The sequence below is a fragment of the Eptatretus burgeri genome, chromosome 5, assembly GCF_056783735.1.
Source record: "Eptatretus burgeri isolate ZD-2024b chromosome 5, Ebu_testis_v1, whole genome shotgun sequence".
NCBI lineage: Eukaryota > Metazoa > Chordata > Myxini > Myxiniformes > Myxinidae > Eptatretus > Eptatretus burgeri.
In genome coordinates this window covers 57,140,606-57,167,575 of record NC_140965.1, presented here as the reverse complement: position 1 = coordinate 57,167,575, position 26,970 = coordinate 57,140,606, and the positions used below count along the sequence as shown (strand labels likewise).

Genomic DNA, 26,970 nt, shown 5'->3' with positions numbered 1-26,970 from the left:
CTTTGGAAGAAGAGATATTGATGTGGCCCATGAGAGAAAGCTATTAGATTATGAGACCATGTCTGCAGAATGTGAACAGCAGGTTTGGTGTATAAAGCTTTATGCAGTGGAAGTTGGATGAAGAGGTGTTATTGCACACTCAGTAAATAGATTTGCTGAAGGATGACGACGTTTCTTGTGGAGGTTAAAAAAAAACTGATAGAAACATCCGCATCAACTTGAGATATGGACAAAGAAGAAGGATTTTTGTTAATTGGAACCATATGTGTGTAAGTCTCAACTCTTTGTTTTTTTATAAGTTTTAATCGTCAGAAGGTGGGAGGGAGTAAAGGAAATTGGCAAAAAAAAAATGAAGATATGTCTGCTTTGGTTGGAGCATGTGCTGAGGCATGTCTTGATTTGAAAGCAGTTGACAGGAAGAGAAGGGACAGACAAACATTGAGGTGGTAGGAGGTGGTGAAGAGGGACATGAAGAAGTGGGGTTGCATTTAGAGAATGCTGAGGGTAGAAGGATTTCGAGAGGGAAAACTTGTGTGGCTGAACGAATAAGAAAGTGGGATTAATTAGGACCATAAATGTCGTCTTTTCAGTTTTCATAATAGATATTTTTAATAATTATGTAACGGATCCGGGGTACGAGTTTCACCATGAAGGGAAGCGCTCAAGTTCCTCCAGAACAACAAATCCTGAGGCAACTGAGCACAGATAACTCTGCGCACCGGCGGATTGCAAACCAACCACGAGCACCGATTGGAACCACCAATCCTGGCAGGGTTCGCACTAATTTGCATGTTACCATTTCCTGTGGATTGGCAGCATCAAGGGGGGTTTTGTACCCTTGATGCGGACTTGAGTTAACTTCCCATATCAGGTGCAGTCAAGAAGAGTTGCCGAGTACGCACCGGCTAACAAGAGCAAATCACATGGGGTATAACTTCCCGGATGACTCGATGAGCGGACTCTGCTGGATATATGGAGAAAAGGACGCAATTAACTCGGTACATTTATAACATAAGAAATTTATTCCAAGCGAGGGTGAATAAAAGCATGTGTACAATATTCAAAGGTTTTATTACAAAAGCAATATGTACAGCAGGGGAAAGCAAGGATTGATGAGGAGTGGCAAAATAAAATACACATACTGTATATACAGTGCCTATAGAAAGTCTACACCCCCTTTCACATTTTTCACCTTTTGTTGCCTTATAGCCTGGAATTAAACTGCATTAAATCATACTTTTTCCACCTTTATTTGCACATCGCAACTCACAACTTCAAAGTGAAAAGCAAATTGCACAAATTTCAGAAAATTAATTAAAAATATAAAACTCGAATATCTTGGTTAGATAAGTGTTAATACTTGGTGGAAGCACCTGTGACAGCAATTATAGCTGTGAGTCTGTTGGGATAGTTCTCTACCAACTTTGCACACCTTGATTGGGAAATATTTGCCCATTCTTCTGTACAAAACTGTTCAAGCTTAGTCAAGTTGTGTGGGGAGTGTTTATAGATGGCAATCTTCAAGTCATGCCACATATTTTCGATTGGATTTAGGTCAGGGCTCTGACTGAGCCACTCAAGGACATTTATGTTTTTGTTCCTTCGCCACTCTATTGGAGCTTTGACTGTGCTTCATGTTGTTATCATGTTGAAATGTGAACTTCTGTCCCAATTTCAGCTTTCTTGCAGAGGGCAGCAGGTTTTTCTTTAGGATTTTTCTGTATTTTGCTCCATCCATTTTCCTTTCTCACCTGACAATTGCCCCAGTCCATGCTGATGAGAAATATCCCCATAACATGATGCTGCCACCACCATGCTTCACAGTCGGGATGGTGTTCTTTGGGTCATGTGCTGTGTTCGGTTTGTGCCAAATTTATCATTTTGCATTTAGGCCATAAAGTTCCATCTTGGTTTCGTCAAACCACAAAAAAAAATTTCCACGTGGCTTCAGAATCTCCAGAGTTTTTTTTGCTTAACTCAAACTGAACTCAAGGTGTGATTTTTTTTTTTTGAGTAATGGCTTCCAGACCAGACCAGACTTGTGGAGTACATACAGGCCAAACTTGTGGAGTACTTGGGATATTGTTGTCACATGCACACATGTACCGGTCATTGCCATAAAAGCATGGAGCTCTTTCAAAGTTGCCATTGGCATCTTGGTGGCCTCTCTGATAAGTCTTTGCTTGGTCATCCAATTTGGAGGAACGGCCTGATCTAGGCAGGGTCTTGTTGGTACCATACTCCTTCCACTTCTGAATGATAATCTTGACTGTGCTCCATGGGATATTCAAGGCCTTCGAAATATTTTTATACTGAACCGCTCATCTGTGCCTTTCCACAACTTTGTCCTGGAGGAATTTGAAAGCTCCTTGGTGCTTATGGTTGAGTCTTTGCTGTGAAATGCACTACCCAGCAGAGGAAACCTACAGGAACAGCTGATTACCTCTGCCACCGAAGGTGAAGGAGGTTATGTTTTCCTCCCTCTCTGTCTGTTTGTTTGTTTCTTTGTTTGTTTGCAGGATATCTCAAAAAGTTGTGGACGGATCCGGATAAAATTTTGTGGACAGGTTCGGTGTGTGACAACGCCGAACTGATTAAATTTTGGAGAAGATCTTGATGTGTGATTTTGGAGGTGATCGGTTACACCTGAGCTAATTTACAATTGCTATTGTAACGGGGTGTTCACTTATCCAACCAATAAATTCTAGTTTTGTATTTTTCATTCATTTACTGAAAGTACTAGAATTGGTTTTTCACCTGGAAGTTGTGAGTTACAATGTGTAAATAAGGGTGAAAAAAGTCTGATTTAATGCAATTTAATTCGTCTATAAGGCAACAAAAGGTGAAAAATTTGAAAAGGGATGTAGGCTTTCGATAGGCACTGTACAAAAGAGGACGCAGTACAGAGCTAACCCAATTATAATCTCAGCAATCGTAATTCTGTTAACAAAACAGGTGCAATGAGAATCATTCCTGAGGAAGGTATGAGAGTAAAGAAAGAGAGAGAAATTTTGCGGTATTTGTGATCTCTTTTATACCTGGGTGTGGCTGAGGGGCCCATACCATGCTTCCCAGTCGCTTAGGAGGAGAGGAAACCTGAGGGTGTCTGCGGTGTGTGATTGGAAGAGGTGCGATGAGGTGTGTGTTGATTGGCATATGAGATGCAGAGGAGGGTGCAAATATGTGGGTCGGGGGGGGGGGGGGGGTGGATTTGGAAATGAAGCAAAAACCGCGTGTAAGAGGATACACTTAACATGAGTGTAAGAGGTCTGTTTGTGTAATTACTACTGGGATAAACTGCACTCCGACAGGTGCCTGGCTCTTCAGTCCATCCTGTTCCTTTCTACTGCTCCATGACCCCACGAACAAGAAGAAATGGCAGGCCAGATGTGAGAGAAGAGCAGAGAAGAGGGTGGGCCAGGTGAAAGAGCCCTCTTTTATAATTCCCCAGTTTGGGCAGCACTTGAGCGCAGAACAGGTGGAGCGATGGGTGTGCTACAGCGCCCTCATTGGCACACGGACGCTTACCATGGCTTTGGCCGTGCCCAGGCAAAGATTTTGCACCAGAAATGGCCTCATTCGCTCTGCACCTGGGCACACAGCAGAGCTCCGAATACAACTTGGTGCCAGGGTATCTGGTGGCACTCTATGGCCACGAACATGTGCCGGACATCCAATGAGGGCTGCAGTCGTAGGGGATGCTAAGACTATCTCCACGACGCTGATTTGAATTCAGTGTACTCTTGCACTCTGAGCTTGACAACAGAACATCTCGACCCGAGCATCTATAATGGTATGGCTGCTCCCCCCCCCCCCCATCTACTACTGATCCAGAGGGAGGTGGTGAACATCAATGGTGACAGTTTAGCGACACCAGGGGTGGTGTACCATTGTGGTTGTTGTGCAGCGACTTCATGATGGAGGCGGTTGGAGTCATCATGGCATCAATAGTGAGTGTAGGTGAGCTTGAGTTGGGGTCCGATTATGTGGAGATTATTATGAAGGCGTTGTGATTATTGCAGAAATGTTGTGGTGTTGGGGTGTGAGTATGACGGAGGTCTGAGGTGAGCATCGGTTAGGTAAATGTGCGACGTTTGAACGGGAAAGGGCAGGCGTATGCTAATGACCTTCCTGTTGCTCTGGTCTGCATGCTTGTGTGATTGAAAGGAGGGGGTTGTGTGTGAAATGAAATATGTAAAGGATAAAGAATGGGAATGAAGACTTACTTAAAAGCCCCCACAATGCATTTTGTCCTATTCACCCACTAGACATAAGGGAAGGGCTATCTAAAATGAATATTGATTAAATATCTGTCTCGGGACTGCTATATGGTGTATGCCATTGCCTGGGGAGAGTGCCGACTTTGCAGAACTGCAACAATATGGTTGGTTAATATTGTTACCCTGTGCGTGAAGTGAAAACCAGGGTTAATCAATTGGTTCATTCTGTCTGTCTGTCTGTCTACATCAGTTTATGATCGAGGAACAACTTGATTTCAATTGAATATCATATTTTGAACACAAATCGGAACATGAATCAGAAACGGAACCTGTAGTTTAGAGGTACTTTGGTTCTGAGCTCGTCCCGATCGTGCATGTGCAGAGACAAGTCAGGTAATTGTGTTACTGTCTGCCTGTCTGGCAGTCAAACAAAATTGAAAATCATTCCAAACAGGAAACTTACTGTTTTTAGTGACATCATAAAGTAAACCAACTACAGGCATGAATAACTAATGTAACATGTCAAATAAGGTGGTGTAGTAGACGCTGCATCAACAGTGGAAAACTTTACAGAACAAAAGTTATTTATTTATTTATTTATTTATTTTACAACCTTTAAAATTTTCATTTTATTTCAATTGACATCTAGCCTTCGGTTTAACCGGGCGTAGTGGCGTGCACCTGTAATCCGGCTACTCGGAGGCTTGGGTTGGAGGATCGCTTGATGACGGGTGCTCTGCACTGGGCTGCGCTATGAGAGGGTGTAGGGCAGCTCGAAATCATGGCAAAACCCAATCCTTATCTCTGTGTCGTAAGAGGCGACCAGGGTTGCGTCAGGAAGGGCATCCGGTGTAAAATCTGTGCCAAATCAGTATGCGGATCATAACGGATGATCCGCTGTGGCGACCCCTAACGGGAGCAGCCGAAAGAAGAACAACAACAGCCTTCCATTTAGCAATGCTTGGACAAAATGTTAAGGCGTTTTTCATCATCTCGACCGTTCAAATTTGTTGCTCGCAGACCCGCCCGTGTCCTTGTTTCTCGAGAAAGTGTGGGGTAAGGTGTTCTGTGAACTCTCTAGTTAATGTAGTTTTAATTATCACAGTTTTCATATTATTATTTTGCTTATTAACTTCATTTATTTGCATTTCCATTTAACTTTCACAATGACATTATAATTTCTGCTGAGGCCAATTTTAATTTACAATGAACTTTGTTCACCTTAATGTTTGATTCCCTCAATGTGAACTTGTTCATTCTTGCTTGTTCATTTCATGCATACCTGATGTTTATCAGTTAATGTCTGTTAGTCAATAACACCCCAGCATCACATCTGTCTCTCCTTGATTATGTGGAATCTGTAGCTCTCCACATTGGCATCTTTCAGATGAGGCCAAAGTAAAAGACTTGTACTCACATCACAGACAGTTCTGGGATCTCTTCTTTTTACCATCTACCTTTTTGTCTCGCTCCCTTTGGTCTCTCAGCCCTCCAACCCTCCCCAGCTCCTCCAGGATCCACATGTTCTTCCAGCAACCATCTATTGATTAAATTCCCATAAGCTTAGATGTGCTGCTTCTGTTCTCCCAACAATGGACACACATGAGATCAGGCTGTCTCAAGACTAATCTCGAGCATTCAATACAGTCTGACACCCCACCTTGCTCTCCAAACTGACACAAAATCTAAGCACAACCCCACACTTGACTTCCTGACTTCCTCTATTCTCAGAACTAACGCATGGCTCTCAGTGAAATCTTCTAATCTCCTCTTCCTGTCAAGGGTGGAGTGACCCAAGGCAGTGTTCTGCACCCCCATCCTATTCCTATTCTAAATCAATGGTCTCTCTGATTCTCTATAGAATCCTGTTTATCTCTTTGCTGATGACTCCTCTATCTGCTGTGACATCCCTCATCATTCCTATAGGCAGGCAGCAGCCTCTTTCTTCTCTGCAGATCTTGATAAAATCACAAGCTGGTTAAACACTTGGAATTTGTCTTTCAATCCTGCCAAATCTCACACACTGCCTCTGTCTATCTGAAAGGACCATCGATCTGGCAACCCCTTCCATCAACTTTCTTAACAATTCTCTTCACGAAGTTCAGTCACTCAAACCTTTGGGCAAACTCTCAGCTATGATCTTTATTGGAAAACCCCCATTTCATAATTGGCTTCCAAAGCCAGTTGCTCACTGGGCATCCTCCATCGTGCAAAGTCCTTCCTTGATACATCTGCTCTTATCGATGTACAATGTCTTCCTCCACAGCTTGATGAGTACTGCTCTCCCTCAAGGCTGGCACCCCTGCCTCACACCTTGCTCAGCTTCAGGCTGTGGAAACCAAGGCCTTCAATATCAATGGAACCTCTCGGGATGAAGATGAGTTGATGGGCCTATCATGTTCACATCACAGACAGGTCCTTGGTCTTTCTGTCTTCTACCACTTCCTTTCTGGTCTTGCACCCTCTCTTCTTTCTGTGCTCTGCTGTTTCTTTCCTTCCTCTTTTCTGTTACAGTTTAAAGGTGTTAAGTACACTATATTTGAGCTAACCAAGTAGCCAAAGACATTAGTGTATGGCAAAAGACAAATCAACAGTATGTGGGATGTCGCTCTGTGATCCTAGCCTCACAAGTTATGAACTCAGATGGAAATGCCAAAAAGAGCCAAATCAAGTTTTCACAAAAGTTTCTTTGTAGCCAGACACCAAAAAATACAAGTTCACTTTTCCTAATTTGCCACCAACAGTTTGTCACTAGCAATGAGATCACAAACTTGTTCCACAGCCAGGGATACAAACTCATTTGACTGCACAACATCAGCAAGGTGCCGATCTGCAAGGGTTCACCATGGGAAATAAACGGGAGGACGTGAGCTTGTAATTTCAACCAAGCCGGAATCCTTTGGGATTCAATAAAGAAGAGTTCAAGTCACATTGTATAACATCCCAGCACTTTGTATAGTTTTTGACATGCTAAAACAGGTCAGTACAGGAGTGGATGGCTGCAAAGGTGCGAATCCCTCTGGCAGTTAGCCAAGTGAAGCTTAAATTGCAGGAAGTCACAGTATGCGTCACGGACCTCAGCCGGCCCAAAGCAAACTTGGTGAATGTAGAAATGTCTGCAAATTTCCCTCTGTCATGATAAATGTGACAAAGAAAATTAAATGATTCATCACAGTTGATGTGAAACATCTGGATAGATGGGTGTGATCCTTTGGTTTCACACAATGACTCATTTTCAGTTGGCTTGCTCTGACAGGATGACCTTGAGGTATGCACACTCCCCACTATGACTTCTAGCCTTGATTTGATACTCGGCCAAGTTATAAAAAATAACTGTGATCTTGGTGCTTCACAGGCCGGGTGATTCATCAATGTGTGTGTCCCTCAGATGGACATTTAACTAGGCGTCCCATCTTCCAGCATTGGTTGGTGGACCTTAAATATCACAGTGTCCTTCATGAAGAGAAGGCGAGCTGTCACCAGCACTATGAAGAAATTCCAAATTCTTAACCTCCAGAGGGCACTGCATCAGCGGCACAGCCACTTGGTTAGCCAATGATGCTACCCCGCAGCCTTGCACTGCACACGAATGATGAAGAAGAAGAAGAAGAAGAAGAAGTGGGCTTCATGCCATTATATTTTATAAAATAGAGCTGCACTGCACTGACCTGTTACCAGACTTACTAGGTTTTTTGGGGGGGAGGGGGACCTAATTTTATTATCCCGTCCCCTGCGCAGCGGAAGATGGGGTTTTGCAATCACTTCCTGTGTCTGTGTGTCTGTCCCGGCCATAACGTTTTTAGCATTTGAGCTTTTGTCATCAAATTTTCAACAAAGCTCTATTATGGGAATATGGAGAAGACAAATTTATAATTTTGTGAAAATAATTTTCATTATTATTATTATTATTTATTGATTGACCCTTTTTTAGCCTTTTTTTTTTTGGCCTTTCTACCCTCCCTCCTCCCGTTGTTTTCATGCTTTTTTCCCCCTCAGCAATCACTTATCTGATTGACAAAATTTTCAGGGAAGCAGCAACACAGCATGGAGAAAATGTAAACGATAATTGTGACGTCAGAGGTCACGTGGTATGGCAGCCATCTTGGATTAACCCTAAAAAATAAAACATAATATCTCTGAAACCGCTGATAGGAAAAAAAATTTAACTTGGCACATCTCATTCCACTCCCAATTGGGAATAAGGGATTTTAAGGATGACATCAGTGAAGTGGTAGAGACCAGCCATCAATGTTTTAATTAAAATCCTTGATTACCATTGAGATTCAGTATGTATGTCCACGCCATAACATTTTTACCAATTGAGCTTTTGTCATCAAATCTTCAACAAAACATTCTTATGAGATTGTGGAGAACACAAATTAATAAAATGTACAATTTTTTTTTAACTTGTTTTCGTCAAGTTCGGTCGAGTACAAAGTGGACGCCCCTTGTGGGTGTGACTTTGCATTTTGAGATGCTTTCTAGATTTACAGTAAAACTTCCAACACGGCTTCCTCAAGCACGGTTTCTAATTTACACACTGAATTAAATGTGTCAAAACCTCCCCGAAGCGAGGGTGTGTTTCGCAATTACGCCATCATGACTGGTGTTTTCCCAAAGATTTATGAGCGAATGTGGTGAGCTTTATACTTAACACGTGCACTTGAGAGAATAGGAAACAACAACACAATACCCTGGCAATTTGGAATCCGTGTCGTTGGCTATGACCCATTTGCTTCCGTTTTTTTTTTTTGCTTCCGGTTTTTTTTTTTTTGCTTCTGGTTTTTTTTTTTTTGCTTCTGGTTTTTTTTTTTTTGCTTCCGGATTTTGTCATGGGGAATGATGCATGCCAGGAGATGTAGGCATCGTCGGAGACATGAAAGAGCCAAATAATATCAGACATGGTGTATATTTCCTCCACTGATTTTAATAAAGATATCTCCCGCATCATCAAAAAATAACTTTAATCGTGATTTACATTATTTGATCGCTGATCCCGAATCCAGGCCGAAGTAACCGGAAATTGCGTATACAGTTGTGAACAAGTTATAGGTAAAGTCAGAAGCGAATGTAAGAAGAATACTACGTTCGCTTCTAGTATTTTTTTTTTTTAGATGAGATCCTGTTCTAGGTGGTGTAGTGGTTGTTGTGAAGGTAATGTTGAGGTCATTTTTTTTTTAGATGACATCCTGTTCTGGGCGGTGTAGTTGTCGTTGGGAAGGTAATGTTGATTTTTTTTTTTCAGATGAGATCCTGTTCTAGGCGGTGTAGTTGTTGTTGTGAAGGTAATGTTGAGGTATAATGTTGAGGTAATATTAATTTTTTTAGATGAGATCCTGTTCTAGGCGGTGTAGTTGTCGTTGTGAAGGTAATGTTGAGGATTTTTTTTTTTTTCAGATGAGATCCTGTTCTAGGTGGTGTAGTTGTTGTTGTGAAGGTAATGTTGAGGTATAATGTTGAGGTAATATTAATTTTTTTACATGAGATCCTGTTCTGGGCGGTGTAGTTGTCATTGTGAAAGTAATGTTGAGGATTTTTTTTCAGATGAGATCCTGTTCTAGGTGGTGTAGTTGTTGTTGTGAAGGTAATGAGGTATAATGCTGAGGTAATATTAATTTTTTTTACATGAGATCCTGTTCTAGGCGGTGTAGTTGTCGTTGTGAAGGTAATGTTGAGGTATAATGTTGAGGTAATATTAATTTTTTTACATGAGATCCTGTTCTAGGCGGTGTAGTTGTCGTTGTGAAGGTAATGTTGAGGATTTTTTTTTTCAGATGAGATCCTGTTCTAGGTGGTGTAGTTGTTGTTGTGAAGGTAATGTTGAGGTATAATGCTGAGGTAATATTAATTTTTTTTACATGAGATCCTGTTCTAGGCGGTGTAGTCGTTGTGAAGGTAATGTTGAGGTATAATGTTGAGGTAATATTAATTTTTTTAGATGAGATCCTGTTCTAGGCGGTGTAGTTGTTGTTGTGAAGGTAATGTTGAGGTAATATTTATTTTTTAGGTAAAGTCAGAAGCGAATGTAAGAAGAATTCTACGTTCACTTCTCGGCTTTGCCTATTCCATATTATTAGTCTTATTCCTTGTGACTGTACTGTACTTTACTTAACACTTGTCCACACAAGGGAGGTCTTCTTATGCCAAACACAAGGCTAAAAAGACCCCCCTTGTACGAACAAGGGTTAATTAATATTTAATTCATACATAGGATGATATGAGTCACCTGATGCCGTCAGCACGATCACAGTTCGAATTTACATAAATAAAGAAGTCTAAAGTTGAAGTGGGCCATCGAGTCAGCTTTAAATCCTGACACAGAACTTTACAGGGAGTTAAAACAGAAGGCAAAGCAAGTGCCTATAACACAATTATTAATGCCTACTTCAACAACTACCAGCAGCACTTCAACCCCTTCCACCAGCAATTCAACCCCCTTCCACCAGGAATTCATCACCCAAACCTCCAACAACCACCACACAATAAGGTGTTATTTTGCAATAATGCAGTACAATTATGATATTAACACTTATTTTCATGTATATTTAATATTGCTGCACCATTCCACCAAGGAAACAGCAAAAAAAAATATAGTAAAAAAGGCTGTTTTAGGGTAAGTTTTTTTTTTTTTTTTTTTTTTTTTTTTTTTTTTTTTTTGGGAGCCTGGAACATATCCCCAATTTCCCCATATGTTTAATGATTCCTCCAACACGAGGTTATCCCAGAACATATCCCCCACGTTGGAGGACATTTAACAGTATTTTGCAATCTTTTGAAATTAGTACCAATTTATTTTGTACCATCACTGATTACTATTTTTATGATTAATCATCATCTCGATTTCCCCCCTACTCGAACTGTAATTTACTGGAGTTCTGTAACGTTTTCTTATATATTTATGGCATCATCATCTTCATATCATTGCAATGATTTGCTAGCCTTGCAACAACCCAACCCTCTCATCCCTGCTGCCCTCTCACATAACTAAAGTTATAATTTTTATTATAAGGTAGCACTTGCATCCAGAATGCAAATATAACTATTTTATAACAAATTTCAAAGCATTTGGCACATTTGCTTCGCTGTAAGCTGCCGTTTTATTTTGGCTTCCAAGCACGAATGAAGACATCCACACACTTGCACAGTGTGCTTGAGTTGGTGTGTTTGTAGAATGTGTCAGAGCTGCACATCCATCACAGGAAATTGCAAACATATGGGGAAAAAGCTGCATGAGAACTTGTGTTCATCCTTGGAAATCTCTCAGCACTGTAAGTCATTTTAACACGTTCCAGGGGGACTTGGACTTGAACTGACTGTTTTGGGAACTTTCTGCTTCACCAGTAGTGAGCAGCAGATGTCGAGGGAAATATTGTTGCATCAAGAGATGTAACATTGCATTGTATTCTCATTAGTACTGTTTTTGTAATCTATTTTAAATTGTCCTGTGTCTCAAGGATGTATGTATGCAGTAATGTGTAACATGAGATATAATATCATCGGTGTTATTGAAACTTGTAAACACCATCATTACATTCATATTCTGGTCATCGTGGGTTCGTTAGTGACATAATGAGAATGTTAATGATATGGGGACTTTAACACTTCTTTCAAAGGTTTCCATGAAGACATGAATAATATATTCTCTGGCTTTTAAATCACAACTTTAAAATGGCTCCAATATGATTATTTTTAGGAAAGTGATAGGAATATTTTGCCTTTCTTTAGCTTTGGGGAGAGCAAGTCTATTTTGTGAAGATAATTGGCATTTGGCAGTGGCTTCCAGGATGTGCGGTTAATTGTTATTGTATTATTTCTGGATCTTGATGTGTTTTTTTTTCAGCAATAAACATGTCTAATTACTACGTTCTTTTTAGATGTCAGCTTTCTGTGTTTTTGACATTATGAGAATAAATATACTGCACTGTTATTTAAGAAAGAGTTGTGTTTATGGGAAGGCTAACCATGCATTTGTAACGTGCTACTGCAGGCTTTGAATTTTTTTTTTACTAATTGTCAACACCTTAGGGATGCCAGTCATTAGGAAGATCACATGATGAACTTTGTTCATTTTTTTTTTCACCCCTGGCTGTTTTTACTATCTGGGGCAATAACCATCAGCACGTCTTGTGAAAAAGACTTAACCTGTGGTCATCATCTTCAACTTTGCACAATGTATGTCACTCGGCATGGATCTGGGTAAAAGGCAATACTCCTCTTCTTTTCTTTTTTCATGGTATACATTATCAGCCTTAGTGTCTAATGGCTTATAGGCCATACCAGATACAACCAGTCACACTCTTGCACAAGGAAGATAATCAGATGCTGAAAAAGGAATGTCTGCACATCCATCCTGAGCTGTATATCCAACCCAACAATATAATTGAAGAACACATTATACAACACATGATTGCAATGTGCACTTATGTATCAGCTTACAAAAATTATAATCGATGAAATGGCCACAGCCGAAGAGAAATGGTGTGTGTGTGTGTGTGTGTGTGTGTGTGTGTGTGTGTGTGTGTGTGTGTGTGTGTGTGTGTGTGTGTGTGTGTGTGTGTGTGTGTGTGTGTGTGTGTGTGTGTGTGTGTGTGTGTGTAAATAGTAAAGTATACTGGTAGGGAAAACACACACTATATGATGGGGAGAGAAAAAAATGAAGAGAAGAGACAAATGCAGAAGGTATGAAACAGCCGCCCACACAACATACACAGTTACACACCTACCTACTCGTTTAACTCAAAGGTTGAGAAATGTTCCAAAGAGGAGATTAACCGGTGCTTGTGACATCAGAAAAATCTACATCCTGTATGCACTATTTATTTTCGAGAGAGGTTTGAAGATTCATCATTGTTAATTTAATTGTCCTTTACTGGTAGATATACAGTGTGACAGTGTGTTTATTGATAATGAAATTGAATAACTAGCAGCCATTTATGTGAAATGCTTCCAAGGTATCAGGAATCCATGATTTTAGGTTGGTGGGTGGATCAAAAATTGAGATTGCACTGAAAAATATAATCTTGCCGAACAGAGCAAGGGGACCATGTTTTGTTGGAGTTTCTTTTTGTCATAAATTCCAAAGACTTTCAAAATATCGACAAAAACATTTGAATACACTTGAAAATAAGTCCTCCAATGAAAAAGCTTTTGCTCAAAACTCAACATTTATTTTAATTATTGTCTCTTCAAAAAAATCCAATTCAATGAAAAGCAAACATTACATATAATGAAACAAATTACGTAATGATCAAAACAAATCAATGTCTCTGATGTATTGAACAAGGTTTGACATGGAGGTGACCTTTAGAATTGCAGTTTTGCCATCAACTAAACATTTGCCTTCATCATCTCGACTGTGAATCACTTACAACAAAGCTTTCTTCTCCAACACATTCGATGCCTATTGTATATCCTGGAGAATTTCCCAAAGTCAAAAAACATGTTCTTGAGTCTTGAAAACACAGACTGAATGCTGAATTAAAACAGAACTGGAAAGCATCTGAAAATGCAAAGCCCGTCTGCATCTGCTTTGTACTCGAACTAAAGTTGACGAAAACGACACTTTAAAAAAAATGCACATTTTATTCATTTGTGTTCTCCACAATCTTATAATAAAGGTTTGTTCAAGATTTGATGACAAAAGCTCAATTGGTAAAATGTTACAGCCTGGACATACACAGTGAATCTCAATGGTAATCAAGGATTTTGATTAAAACATTTATGGCTGGTCTACCACTTCACAGATGCCGTCATCCTAACAATCATTTATTACCCTCGCCGAAGGATAGGGTATTGTTTGGGTCCTGTTGTTTTTTACTTGCAAAATCGAAGATTTTTCAAGTATATTGGTCAGTCGATTTTTGTTATTCTGTCTGTCTGTCTGTTTGTCGCCTGCAGGTCACAATTTTAAACCGATCTTCACGAAACTTCACCAAATGGTTGCGTTTGTCATACAGAAGAAGCCTATGGTTTTTGAGGTCAAAAGGTCAACAGAAGCTGAAGCTCAACAACTTAGGTGAGATTTCTAAAATCCTCAATTTTCATCCGATTGACATGAAATTTGAAGAGGATTTATATTTCAGGTCACTGAATTGAACCAGCTAATTGTTATTGAGGTTCGCATAGGTCAAAAGGTCAACATAGGCAGAATTTCTAAAATTGTAAATTTTCATCCGATTCACTTGAAATTTGAAGAGGAGTTGCACATTTGGTCATTGAAATCAACCACCAATTATTTTGGAGGTCCACATAGGCCAAAAGGTCAACATAGGCAGAATTTCTAAGATTGTCAATTTTCATCCGATTCACTTGAAATTTGAAGAGGAGTTGTACATTTGGTCATTGAATTCAACCACCAATTATTTTTGAGGTCAAATTTGTTTTATGGATTTTGCTAGTTTTGTGCTATGCATGACGTCTTCTTCTTATTTGTTTGTTTGTCTGTTTGTCTGTTTTTGGTTCTTTCTTTATCCGCACAGAACTTTCGTGTTTTTCTCCGTAAGCCCTTGTCGGATTGAGACAAAATTTTTACCACAGCTGTGATTACTCGTGTAGAATGTTTAAATCATAATTATGATGTCACGTGGTGTGGCAGCCATGTTGGAAAAAACAAAAAAATTGTACCTCTATCTAAAATCCCACCAAGGAAAAATTGAAACTTAGCACACAGCAAGTATTCCTCACAGGGAATGAGTGATTTTGTTATGATGTCATGCATACCTTTGTTATGACGTCATAATTGCCAATGTGGAATGCTACATCTTATCAGTATGAAACGTTTTGAGTCATCTCGGGATAAAATGGTCCACAAAAAATTTTTTTGATGATGCCATCGGTCACCTGATTTGGCAGCCATATTGTTTAAAAAAAAATAAACCTTCAAAAATCTTTGTCTCTGCAGTGGCTGAACAATTTGAAGCAAAACTTTACACGTATGACCGCCTATCCATAAGGAAAAAAATGTTCACACATAGATCACATGGCTTGGCAGCCATATTTGATTTACCCTAAAACCCATTTTAAAAATCTTCTCCAGAACAGCTGGACAGATCGAGAGGAAATCACAGAAATGTGCCCCAATCCTTGGTGTACAAGTTTAAGGAATTAATGATAGGTCACGTGGTTTGGCAGCCATATTGGATTGAAGAAAAATATTAAATAATGTTTTCTCTGAAACCGCTTAATCAACATAAAACTTCACAACTATGATCTATTAGTGATGGGGAATATATGTTTTAAATTTCATCTTGATCCAACACATGGTCTGGCAGCCAGAATATTTTTATTTTTTTGATCTGGGTGCATTTTTTTTTTTTTAAGGCTCACTTGGCTGTGCCTGAATGGGTTTGAGGGTAGAGTAGCAGCTGCAATGCTAATCCTATCCAGGTTCCTCCTGATGGCTTCATCTTCGATTTTTGCTTGTTTGGGTTCCTTCTGATGACTCCAATGCAGGACTGTACCTATTTGATTTGAATTGGATTTGCTTCAATCCTAGTGTAAATTCAATTGAATAATAATTATTGTCTTTGGTCAGGGTCAGGTGTCCAATCAAAGCGGGGTTGCTTCAAAGCGGGACGTCTTGGTTCCCAGTCATCAATGCGAGCAGTTATAAAGTGGCAGTTCTAATTATGTCTCTTCTTAATTACGTAACACACCAGAACACAAACGGCACACAAAACAAGTTCTGGTGAGGGTCTGCAATCTCTGGTTGCTCTTACTGTTTCCCCATTGGGAATGGTGTACCATGATTTAAATTTTTCTGATCAGCAGTTTCAGAGTTATAATGGTTTGCGTTTTTGCCTTTAATCCAAGATGGCTGCCATACCACTTGAACTCTGACGTCACAATTATAATTAAAATATTTACTTTGGGAAAATTTTGTGTCAATCAGACAAGTGGTTTCTGAGAAATTTATTTTTTTATTTTTTTAAAGCCACAAAACGGTTCGAAGAATTACAATAACCAATACTAGTGTGTGTGTGTGTGTGTGTGTGTGTGTGTGTGTGTGTGTGTGTGTGTGTGTGTGTGTGTGTGTGTGTGTGTGTGTGTGTGTTTTTTTCTCCATGAAACCTAGGGGCATGAAAAGTTGCATGCATACTGAAAGAACTCTAATGTAGTGCATGAATGAAAATTGGGTGTTTGGGTTAATTTAAACACCCCTTTTGAAGATAATTAACAGCCTTCTTTAATTATCATTTATCAAGGTAGTGTTATACTTGGTCACCTGGCTGTCCCTCACTGGAGTCTTAATTCGCCATTTTTGGGGCCTGTCAAACAATGCCTTGACTTGGAACAGGCCACAATGGTTTCTTAACGATAAAGTTTATTTTCACTTTCCTCACTCGTATCATCAAATGCCTGATCCTCATATCTCTGAATTGCTGGATACATTGCAATGCATAAAAACACCTGGACATGCCAGCGTTTGTGCCATTATTTAATTACTGCACATGCCATAACATCTAGAATCTCTTAAGCTAAGCTGACTTACAAAATGCAAGCTCCAGAATTTAACTTCGCAGCAGTTGTTACTGCTAAAAAAAGTGTTCATTTGTCCAATTTGGACATTATTGAAATCATATTTACGAATCACGGCATATATTCCAACATTTATAAATGCCCAGAGACACCAGCATTTGTGGCTTTATTTCATTTTCGCACATGCCATAACCTCTAGAATCTCTTAAACTTAGCCGAATTACAAAAATTAAGCTCTAAAATTGAACTTGGCAGCAGTTCCGACTGCTTAAAAAAAGTGATCATTTGTCCAATTCGGACATCGTTTGACATTTCAGGCGTCTCCGGGAAGTGTTTAGTATGACGGATCGGCGATTGCTCATTGCTTGACGTATCAGTTCCTTATCAACTGTTTTGTTAGAGTCCTTGCTTAAGTGCTAAAGCCACTTGACCATTCTGCAAGCCGCACTGTCCCTCTACATGACCACCTGCCTGTGTTGTGCCTCGCAGTGTCATGTGGTGCCAAGCCTGCCATTCCTTATTAACGGTTGGATGGAAGGAAGGAATGGATGGAGGGAAGGAATGGATGGGATGAAGGGATAGATGGGATATATGGGATGGATGAACCAAACCAATTTTTCCCCTTTACCCCTTCCATCACTCTCCCACCCCTTCATCACTCTTCCTTCCTCTCTCACCCCCCCCAACTTCCTTGCTCGCCCCCCTCCCTCACTCTCTCTCCTCCCTCACTCTCTCTCGTTCTCTCTCTCTCTCTCTCTCTCTCTCTCTCTCTCTCTCTCTCTCTCTCTCTCTCTCTCTCTCTCTCTCTCTCTCTCTCTCTGTCTCTCTCTCTCTCTCACTGTCCCCTCTCTCTCTCTCACTGTCCCCTCTCTCTCTCTCACTGTCCCCTCTCTCTCTCTCACTGTCCCCTCTCTCTCTCTCCCTGTCCCCTCTCTCTCTCTCTCTGTCCCCTCTCTCTCTCTCTCTCTCCCCTCTCTCTCTCTCACTGTCCCCTCTCTCTCTCTCACTGTCCCCTCTCTCTCTCTCACTGTCCCCTCTCTCTCTCTCACTGTCCCCTCTCTCTCTCTCACTGTCCCCTCTCTCTCTCTCACTGTCCCCTCTCTCTCTCTCACTGTCTCACTCTCTCTCACTGTCCCCTCTCTCTCTTTCACTGTCCCCTCTCTCTCTCTCACTGTCCCCTCTCTCTCTCTCACTGTCCCCTCTCTCTCTCTCACTGTCCCCTCTCTCTCTCTCACTGTCCCCTCTCTCTCTCTCACTGTCCCCTCTCTCTCTCTCTCACTGTCCCCTCTCTCTCTCTCACTGTCCCCTCTCTCTCTCTCACTGTCCCCTCTCTCTCTCTCACTGTCCCCTCTCTCTCTCTCACTGTCCCCTCTCTCTCTCTCACTGTCCCCTCTCTCTCTCTCACTGTCCCCTCTCTCTCTCTCACTGTCCCCTCTCTCTCTCTCTCTCTGTCCCCTCCCCTCTCTCTCTCTCTCACTGTCCCCTCTCTCTCTCTCTCACTGTCCCCTCTCTCTCTCTCTCACTGTCCCCTCTCTCTCTCTCTCACTGTCCGCTCTCTCTCTCTCACTGTCCCCTCTCTCTCTCACTGTCCCCTCTCTCTCTCACTGTCCCCTCTCTCTCTCTCACTGTCCCCTCTCTCTCTCTCACTGTCCCCTCTCTCTCTCTCACTGTCCCCTCTCTCTCTCTCACTGTCCCCTCTCTCTCTCTCACTGTCCCCTCTCTCTCTCTCACTGTCCCCACTCTCTCTCTCACTGTTCTCTCTCACTCTCTCACTGTCATCTCTCTCTCTCTCACTGTCCCCTCTCACTCTCACACTGTCACCTCTCTCTCTCTCACTGTCCCCTCTCTCTCTCTCACTGTCCCCTCTCTCTCTCTCACTGTCCCCTCTCTCTCTCTCACTGTCCCCTCTCTCTCTCTCACTGTCCCCTCTCTCTCTCTCACTGCCCCCTCTCTCTCTCTCACTGTCCCTCTCTCTCTCTCACTGTCCCCTCTCTCTCTCTCACTGTCCCCTCTCTCTCTCTCACTGTCCCCTCTCTCTCTCTCACTGTCCCCTCTCTCTCTCTCACTGTCCCCTCTCTCTCCTCCCCACTTCCTCACTTTCTCACCCCTCTTCTCTTCACTCCTCCCCCCACCCTTCACTCTCTTCAGTCCCCCTCTTTTAATAGTTTCATCAGTGAAGCGAAGGCTTTCATTTGCTAGTTATAATAATAAATGTTAGTGTGTCAGTCAGTCAGTGTGTTTCTTCTCCACAACTCCAAAACCATGAAACCTCGTGGCCTGAAACTTTGCAGGCATATTAAAGGAATGAAATTTGAGTGTTTGGGTAAATTTAAACACCCCCTTTTGAAGATGATTAAAGGCCTTATTTAATTATCCTTTATCAAGGCTCATAATGGATCACCTCACTGCCCCTTTGGGGTCTTAATTCACCATTCTTTTTTTTGGGCCTCCTCAACGATGCCTCAACTTGGAACAGGCCACCATGGTTTCTTAAAAGGAAAGTTTTTTTTTTCATTTTCCTCATTCACATCATCTAATGCCTGATCATCATATTTATGAATCACTGGATACATTGCAATGCTTATAAACACCCGGAGATGCCAGCATTCATCACTTTATTGCATTTCCGCACATGCTATAACCTCGAGAATCTCTTAATCTGAGCTGATTTTCAAAATTTAAACTTCAGAATTGAATCCATCAACTCTTTGAGATATCTTGCTATATATTGTTTGTGACACGATCTCTCAATGAAGAAGAATCATTTAAAAAATTATCCTCGGATCTGTATCCAGATTCGGATCTTCACCAAAATTGAATAAGTTCATCCGTGTCACACACCCAACCTGGCCACCAAACTTCATCTGAATCCATCCACAACTTTTTGAGATATCCTGCTCACAAACAGACAGACAAACAAGCAAACAGACAGATGGGTGAAAACATAACCTCCGCCCACCTTCGGTGGGAGAGGTAATGAACAGCACGTAAATTTTGTCATAGGTGACATCATCCCTCCATTCAGTTTTGTCGTGATTTGTTCAAATTTATTTATTCAATAATCCATCATGTTTAAACTTTGCTGGAAAGTATTATAAAAATCTACCAATGTAAAACACAGTGTGCTTGTGTATTTGTGTATTTGTCTGTCTCCCTTCATAAGGACGATTCGAGTAGGGTTTTAAAGGCCAATCTTTTACCATGACTGTGTGTTCACTACGTTCTATTTTTCAGAACAAAAAAAAAATTGAAAAACATTTTTTTATGAAAGAGTAATTACATCTCTTCCACTGGAAATGTCGATGGTGACTTGCAACTGGGCCTCAAGGACAGTGTCCAGAAATGTTTTTTTTTTAAATAACAATAAATACAAGGCACAGGGAGGCGAAATTCACTGCACATGATGCGCAACAGGTGCAGAGTAAAAATATTGCTCATTTGCATCCGTTGGATGTCTAATTCTAATAAATAAAGAACATATAAGTACACCTGACGCTAGGCCGGGGCTTCAGACTGGCATGCTCAACAGGCTGTACCATCAAAATGAAACATCCCAGAAGATAAAGAAAATAGGGTCACATTTGTACATGTTATCTATCTATAATTCCAGCAATGTGTGTGTGTGCGTGCGTGCGTGCGTGCGTGCGTGCGTGCGTGCGTGCGTGCGCGCGCGCGTGTGTGTGAGTGTGTGAGAGACCGCTGTTTCTCGACAACCACAAGTCCGATCTAATTGAAACTTGCCAGGTATATTGCTGGGGACCTGAGTATGTGCCTTTTCAAGGTTTGATATTAATCGGACAAGTGCTTCCCAAGTTATGGCCATTTATTTAACAAACCAATGGCAAGACACGTTGTTGCGTAGGCGTGGCCGATGGGGAAGGGAAGCACAGCCGCGTTCCCCATTACAGGTTACAACGTACGGGCTTCCGGATAATGATGACTTCGTGTATTCTAATAATTTCTCGATTTCTTATGCGCATTTATAGATAAACACAATGGCCCAAGTTATGATCGTTTTCATGTTAGACGGTGTATAAATTTCGGGAACATCAGAGTGCTGGTATGCTCCGAACCAGGAAGTAAATTTTTCTCTCTTCTCTTCTCTTTTTGTTTTTCCTTGCCACGACATTGCGAAAAGGTAAAATACGTTGGCGCTAATTGAATAATTGGGTATTAAAAATAAATTGCGAATAATGGTAACTGCGAATAATATCGAACTTCCGGGTCATGCACGTACGGACACGCGAGAGTGAAGAAACGGCCTGTGTGGTTTATTTATTTATTATTATTATTATTTTTTTTTTTTTTACGGGCATGCACTCGTATTTTTAAATTACGCTTCTTGCTATGAAACGTCATATCTTCCAGTCTCCTTGAATATTTTGAATATAATAATTCTAACCCGTCATTTTTGACAGGCTTTTATAGTAGTGTCAAAACAATACCTTGTAATGCCTGTTGTGTTTGCATAGTCATGTGATTCAATTAGCGCCAACGTATTTTACCTTTTCGCAATGTCGTGGCAAGGAAAAACAAAAAGAGAAGAGAAGAGAGATCGCAGGTCACGTGACCTGTCTCGCCGGTATTTAGATTCCGTCATGTTGGCTGCAATACACAAGTCTTGTTAACTCTGGTCACGTGTGTTTGTGTGGTTTATCCACCTCAACACAACATTTTGGTGACAAGAATGGTGGCACTAAGCTTTCCACCACCCCCCCCAGCCTTTCCGTCAATGTGGGAGAACCTCCGATCCCATGGAAGCGATGGCACAGCGGTTTTCAAATCTTACTTGTTGCAAGTGGCCTCAGCGAAGAGAGAGTGACGAGGCCTAACAAATCTGTAAACTCACAATGTTCGGCGAGTCGGATGCTGACTTACCATCTTGACGATGAGGAGGAGGAGATTGGGACCATACTCTGTGCAGAGCTTTGGTGCTGCTTAAGCAGTCTCCTTGGCTATTGGACACAATTCTGGACGGGTCACCACTCCGACACAGTATACCAGCATGCTGACACTCATTTTGCCAATCTCGGAAGGATGACAGGCCGAGTTAACCCCACCTGGTATTAATCCAACGGCAAAGCGGGATTTTAACTCAGGACCTTTGGATCCAAAGCTTGCCACCCTAACCATGAAGCCAACACCAGGCATTTTCGAGAGGGCTTGAAAATTAGCCACTCAGATCGAGCAAGCTATTCATGAGTGTAAATCTATATACACACAAATATTTTAAGGCCAGTTTTCACTGCTAGAGTGGGGGTTAGCCTTGCGGGTCCCATGACAATCTTCTACCATGGATCCCTTTTTGAGGCAATGTTTTTTTTTATGGCTCGATGCAAGTGTAAATCCGTTCAGACAACTGAAAGCACAGGTGCTGAGGCAAAACCACGGTACTCTACGGCAAATGTCCAGACAGTCAAAAAGAAAGGACAGTATGGATTTTTATGGGGAGATTTAAATTGCACGAACAAATTAGACTCAGTTCAGTATTCCAGTTTATGGGAACTGTGGATATACCTCACACAAAACAGGGAGTGAAAAGTATCCTGTCATTGGACAGACATGCAGAGTTTTCTCAAGTTTAAATAACTTTGGAAAAATGTGTAAATCTGTGGGAAAAGCCAATGTCAGACAAATTGATGATTCAGAAAACTCAGAAACACTAATTTTCTCCATTAATTAAGAAAATGGAACAACACCACCATTCAATACCTGCTGTCTTCAACTGGCCAAGACCCCAGACCCCAGACATGCTTATAGATATTGGAGCAAAAGTTTATATTCTGAGCACACCACTGTCTGGCAAGCATTTCACGGATTATGCTCTTCACAAGTCTGACCGCAGATGGTCAACATATAACACAGAAATTGCATTTACAGAAATAGTGGATTTGCCAGTTAAGTGTGACCCAACAAAAGTAAACAGCTTCCCGTTCTATGTCACCAAAGGTGGATCTAGTCTTATGGGTGTAGATCTCTTCGATTGACTTGGATTCAAAATCTAGAGAGATGGTTCACCGATTCAACCAATCAACATTGTCAGCTCATTCCTTTGTATTTGAAAAGTAAAATATAAATAAAATTGATGATGATGATGATAATTATTCTCTCACCTGGACCTCCGTCCGGTGAGCTTATGTGATCGAGCAGTGTCCATAGGTGAGAGGCTGATTGACTGACTGACTCAGTCAGTCCATAAACACTTCAGTCATTATGGCTTGAACCAAACATGCGATTTTAATAAAACTTGGCCACAAGCTTCATACCTGATGCCTAACGAAGGGGTACTGACCATATCAAAATCTGCGCTCAAAAGGGTGTTTACAGGGTGGGGGTTGACGCCACCCCCCCTTCCCAATAGATATTTGCTCTCTTCAAAAGTACACACCCAATAGCCCTTATTCAGATGACGTCACCAGTCACGTGACTCTGGCAGCTCCGCCATATTGAGTGGCAAAAAAGTATACCGCGTCCATAACAACCGATGGTCTCCACTTCAACTACACCGTTATTTCCAAGCAAGCGATTCTTTTTTTTTCTGCAAATGGGTACGAGTTGTGCCCTGGGATGTACTCAGCGATATGCTAAAGGCTCTGGAGTGCAGTTTTACTGCTTTCCCGCCGAAGTAGAGAAAGTAGAGAAACCGCTTTCACGAAATCTTTGGATATCGGTTCTGAGAAGAGAAAAATGGCGACCTGGCGAACATGACCGGTTGTGTAGCCTTCATTTTGTCTCCGGTATGTAACCAATTTCTGATATGTTATTTCAGTAGTTGGTATTAAATAGCTGGTGGTTCCAAAATATTTTCTGATTTGTATCATTAAAATGCATTATATCCCTTGTTTTATTGACTGAATGAGATAGGCTAGATCGCCTTTCTAACAGCTGTCTAACGTGCACAGTTCTGAGTTGTTTCCTCGAAACTTGTCCTATTGCTATTACATCGCAGATTAAATTAAATAGTTTTATAAATAGCATTTTAGAAATTTGAAAAAAAAAAATCAGTGTAACATTTTCACGACAGAAAATCACATCGATATGTATAATACATAAAAAAAACTAGGACTTCGAAATATCCACAGCAGTGTGGTATTAAACTGGATGTTTGTCATGGAAAAAATATAATGTATCTGTAAGCAAACTGACGAACGAAGATTTTCGACAAACTTAGCATTTAGAATAGAGCTTCACTTGAAATTAACTTGTGGCAGCAGTCAGGTTAAAAAATGTGACGCTGGTTGATGAGCAAAACAAGCAACAACGAATACAATAATAGTGAAATGAAAGAAAACAGGCTTACTACCTTTGCCCTCATGATAATACAGTTCTTGTCAGCTTTCGTCGAGATTATGTCACTAACAAACCCGGCGACATAATATGAGTAAGCGTCCATACTCTTGAAGGCTTTCAGGCTGGCTTGAGTATAAGGACTCGGCGTTTCAACAAGGTAAACATCGATGTCAGGGAAAACGATTTGAGGCCAAAATTTCCTTTCTGTTGTTCATTTATCCTTTGAAATAATATAAGGATCTTCACTAAGACCACACAGCTTCAGTTTTTCGCAGTACCTCTTCTTAGAAATATCATCTAATCCATGGAAATAGCCCAGAAGTTCGCGTGACACGTACGTGGTAGCCATGATTTTTTACCACTCAATATGGCAGAGCCTTACCTTCCGCTGTGACATCACTTGCTTAGTGCATAGGGTCAATTTCGATGAAATATGACCACAACCTTCATCACCCGTCATGTACCAAAATTTGTTCACAACATTAAAAAAAAAAGTCAGGGTCTGCAGGGAGTTTGAGTGACTGTGCTCCTGATCCAGGTGAGTTTCAGGACACTGATCCAATTTTTTATTATTATTATTATTATTATTATTATTATTATTATTATTATTCCCATCTGTACTGAGAAGTTTGGGGAAAATTACAAATGTTGTGTACAAACAAAGTCGATTCCACAGTGAGACCGCTGTCACAATGTCTCCGACGACTTCCGTTTTCTGTCAGAGAGGACGTATCGGCTGAACTGAAACATCTACAGGATGTTTCTTCCATTGACCAACTTGCAGTGAGATCTCTCGGCAAAGCCATGTCTCATCGAGAAAAGTTCTATCAACCTCATTCAAGGTTATGGGAAAGCACACCCAGAAACATTCAAAAAGTCCTTGAATAGCTTGTTTTAAAAAGTAACTTAAAAGTTCGTTACAAAACAGCTCGGAAAACACCCCCCCCCCAACCTCCTGTAAGTGTAAAACTCAATGATATTTGAACATACACACCCCAAACCTAACTCCAAACCCCAACCACCACGCGATTGGTACATAATTTTTGAATGGCCCCTTTGGCAGGAAATCATTAAGAGCTTGGAGATATCGATAATATTGTAAGAAATGAAATATGTCATCTGTGATTGAATATTTCTGTGATCGTGACCAGAAAGAATTTGAAAAAAATAAAAATGGTTGCCAAGGTTACTGGCTCCACCCACCACGATATCACCTCACTGAACGTTTTTACACTGAATTCCCGTTTCTACCAATAATGCACACTCCAAGAACTTGCTCATTTTAAATGAGACATCTACAATGAAAATAATCGAACATCTACAATCAATTTAGGATCAAAAATCAAATCACAATGTTAACTCAGTTCTTTTAAACTATATGATGGATGTGTATTTGGAGGTGAATATTTGGTGAAGTTAGCTAAGATTGCAACCTTTTTGTCTCCAATGTTTTTAGATCATCGGGGAGGATCTCTAAGTCTGACTCACGTTGTTGTTCTTCATCTTCTTCTTGTGGACTTTTTTGTTTCACAGCCTACAGTTCACATCAAAACTTCCTGAAACTTGGCATATATATGTAAAAATACCCTGCGCAGACAGTAACCATCTCCGATTTTGAAAATTCCTCCAACATAATAAGTTATGACATCAAAATATCTCCACTAATGGAAATCGCCTAAAAAAATTATCTCCGAAACTCGGCAAGCTTTTTGAATTCTGTTTGCGGAAATCGAACAGGGCATTGGCAGAGATGAATTACCACACATATGATGCATCACTATTACGTCATATCAATTTTATGACATTTTTTGTTTCACAACCCAGAGTTTTCATCGGATCTTCGTGAAACTTGCCATGTATATGCAGAAAGCCCAACCGCAGGCAGTAACCATCTCCGATTTTGGGAATTCTTCCTAGAAAAAAAGTTGATGTCATAATATCGCCGCTAATGGAAATCGCCTATACCATTATCTCTGAAACTTGGTAAGCTGTTTGAATTTTGTTTGCGGGAATCAAGCCGGGCAATAGCACAGATAATTTATCGCAAACCTGATACATGACAATGACGTCATATTCGTTTTTATGACGTCATCATTAAGAGGACGAGGATCTTAGCTCATTTGAGCTTGTTTTTATCCTTGAGAGTTATGTCTTTAGATGAGCAGTAAACGTCTTAATAATTGACAGTTATTTTTCATATTTGATACAATATTTGACGATTGGAGGTTACCACCTCACCAAATATATCAGAGTTTGGGCAGAGAGTTTGGAGGGTAAGGCTTAGGACACTTAGATACTAACAGCAATGTCGGCTCTTTTTAACCTAACACAAGCTATATGTCAGACATGGTACTGTGACAAGAAAAAGGATGCACACAAGAAAGTTGCAACCAAACAGGAAATGCATGATTTCTCATTTTCTTTCATCTTTTCAAAACCCTACAAAATAATATTGGAAGCTGAGACTGATATATCAGCAGAGCAAAAATATTCCACCTTATAATGGTTTCTTGTGTGGATTTTCATGAAGCAAAAATATAACAGCAAAATTACCAACAATACTAAACATGATATCACGGCAGAAAAGAGAAAAACAATTTTTTATAAAAACTTATTTTATTTCTCTGCTTCATTCGACATCAAAATTAATTTTCCTTTTCACACTCATTATTCAATATCCCCACAAACTAATATATTTTTTGTTGAATCAAAATGTTATAACAGCAAAATGAAAGTTGATGTCAAACAGAGAAGCAGAGAAATATAATAAGAGTGATTGAATAAAGAAAAGATTGAAATTGGCATGTAAAAAAAGGAATAAAAAGATATATATATATATATATATATATATATATATATATATATATATATATATATATATATATATATATATATATATATATATATATATATAATATTACATTTCATGGTGACAAATGCAATTGGAATTCGGTCCTAATTCTGCTCGACTTGCTATCACATT

The 26,970-nt window shown here is 40.5% G+C and overlaps 1 protein-coding gene across 1 annotated transcript in view; it reads left to right on the top strand.

Annotated features, from left to right (window-relative positions):
• Positions 1-26,970, top strand: part of LOC147026490 (E3 ubiquitin-protein ligase MARCHF8-like) — a 448,650-nt gene that overhangs the window by 59,434 nt on the left and 362,246 nt on the right. The window contains exon 3 of the mRNA XM_085881965.1: positions 14,177-14,235. The gene's annotated coding sequence lies outside the window, so the exon portion shown is untranslated. The remainder of the gene's footprint in view (positions 1-14,176; positions 14,236-26,970) is intronic.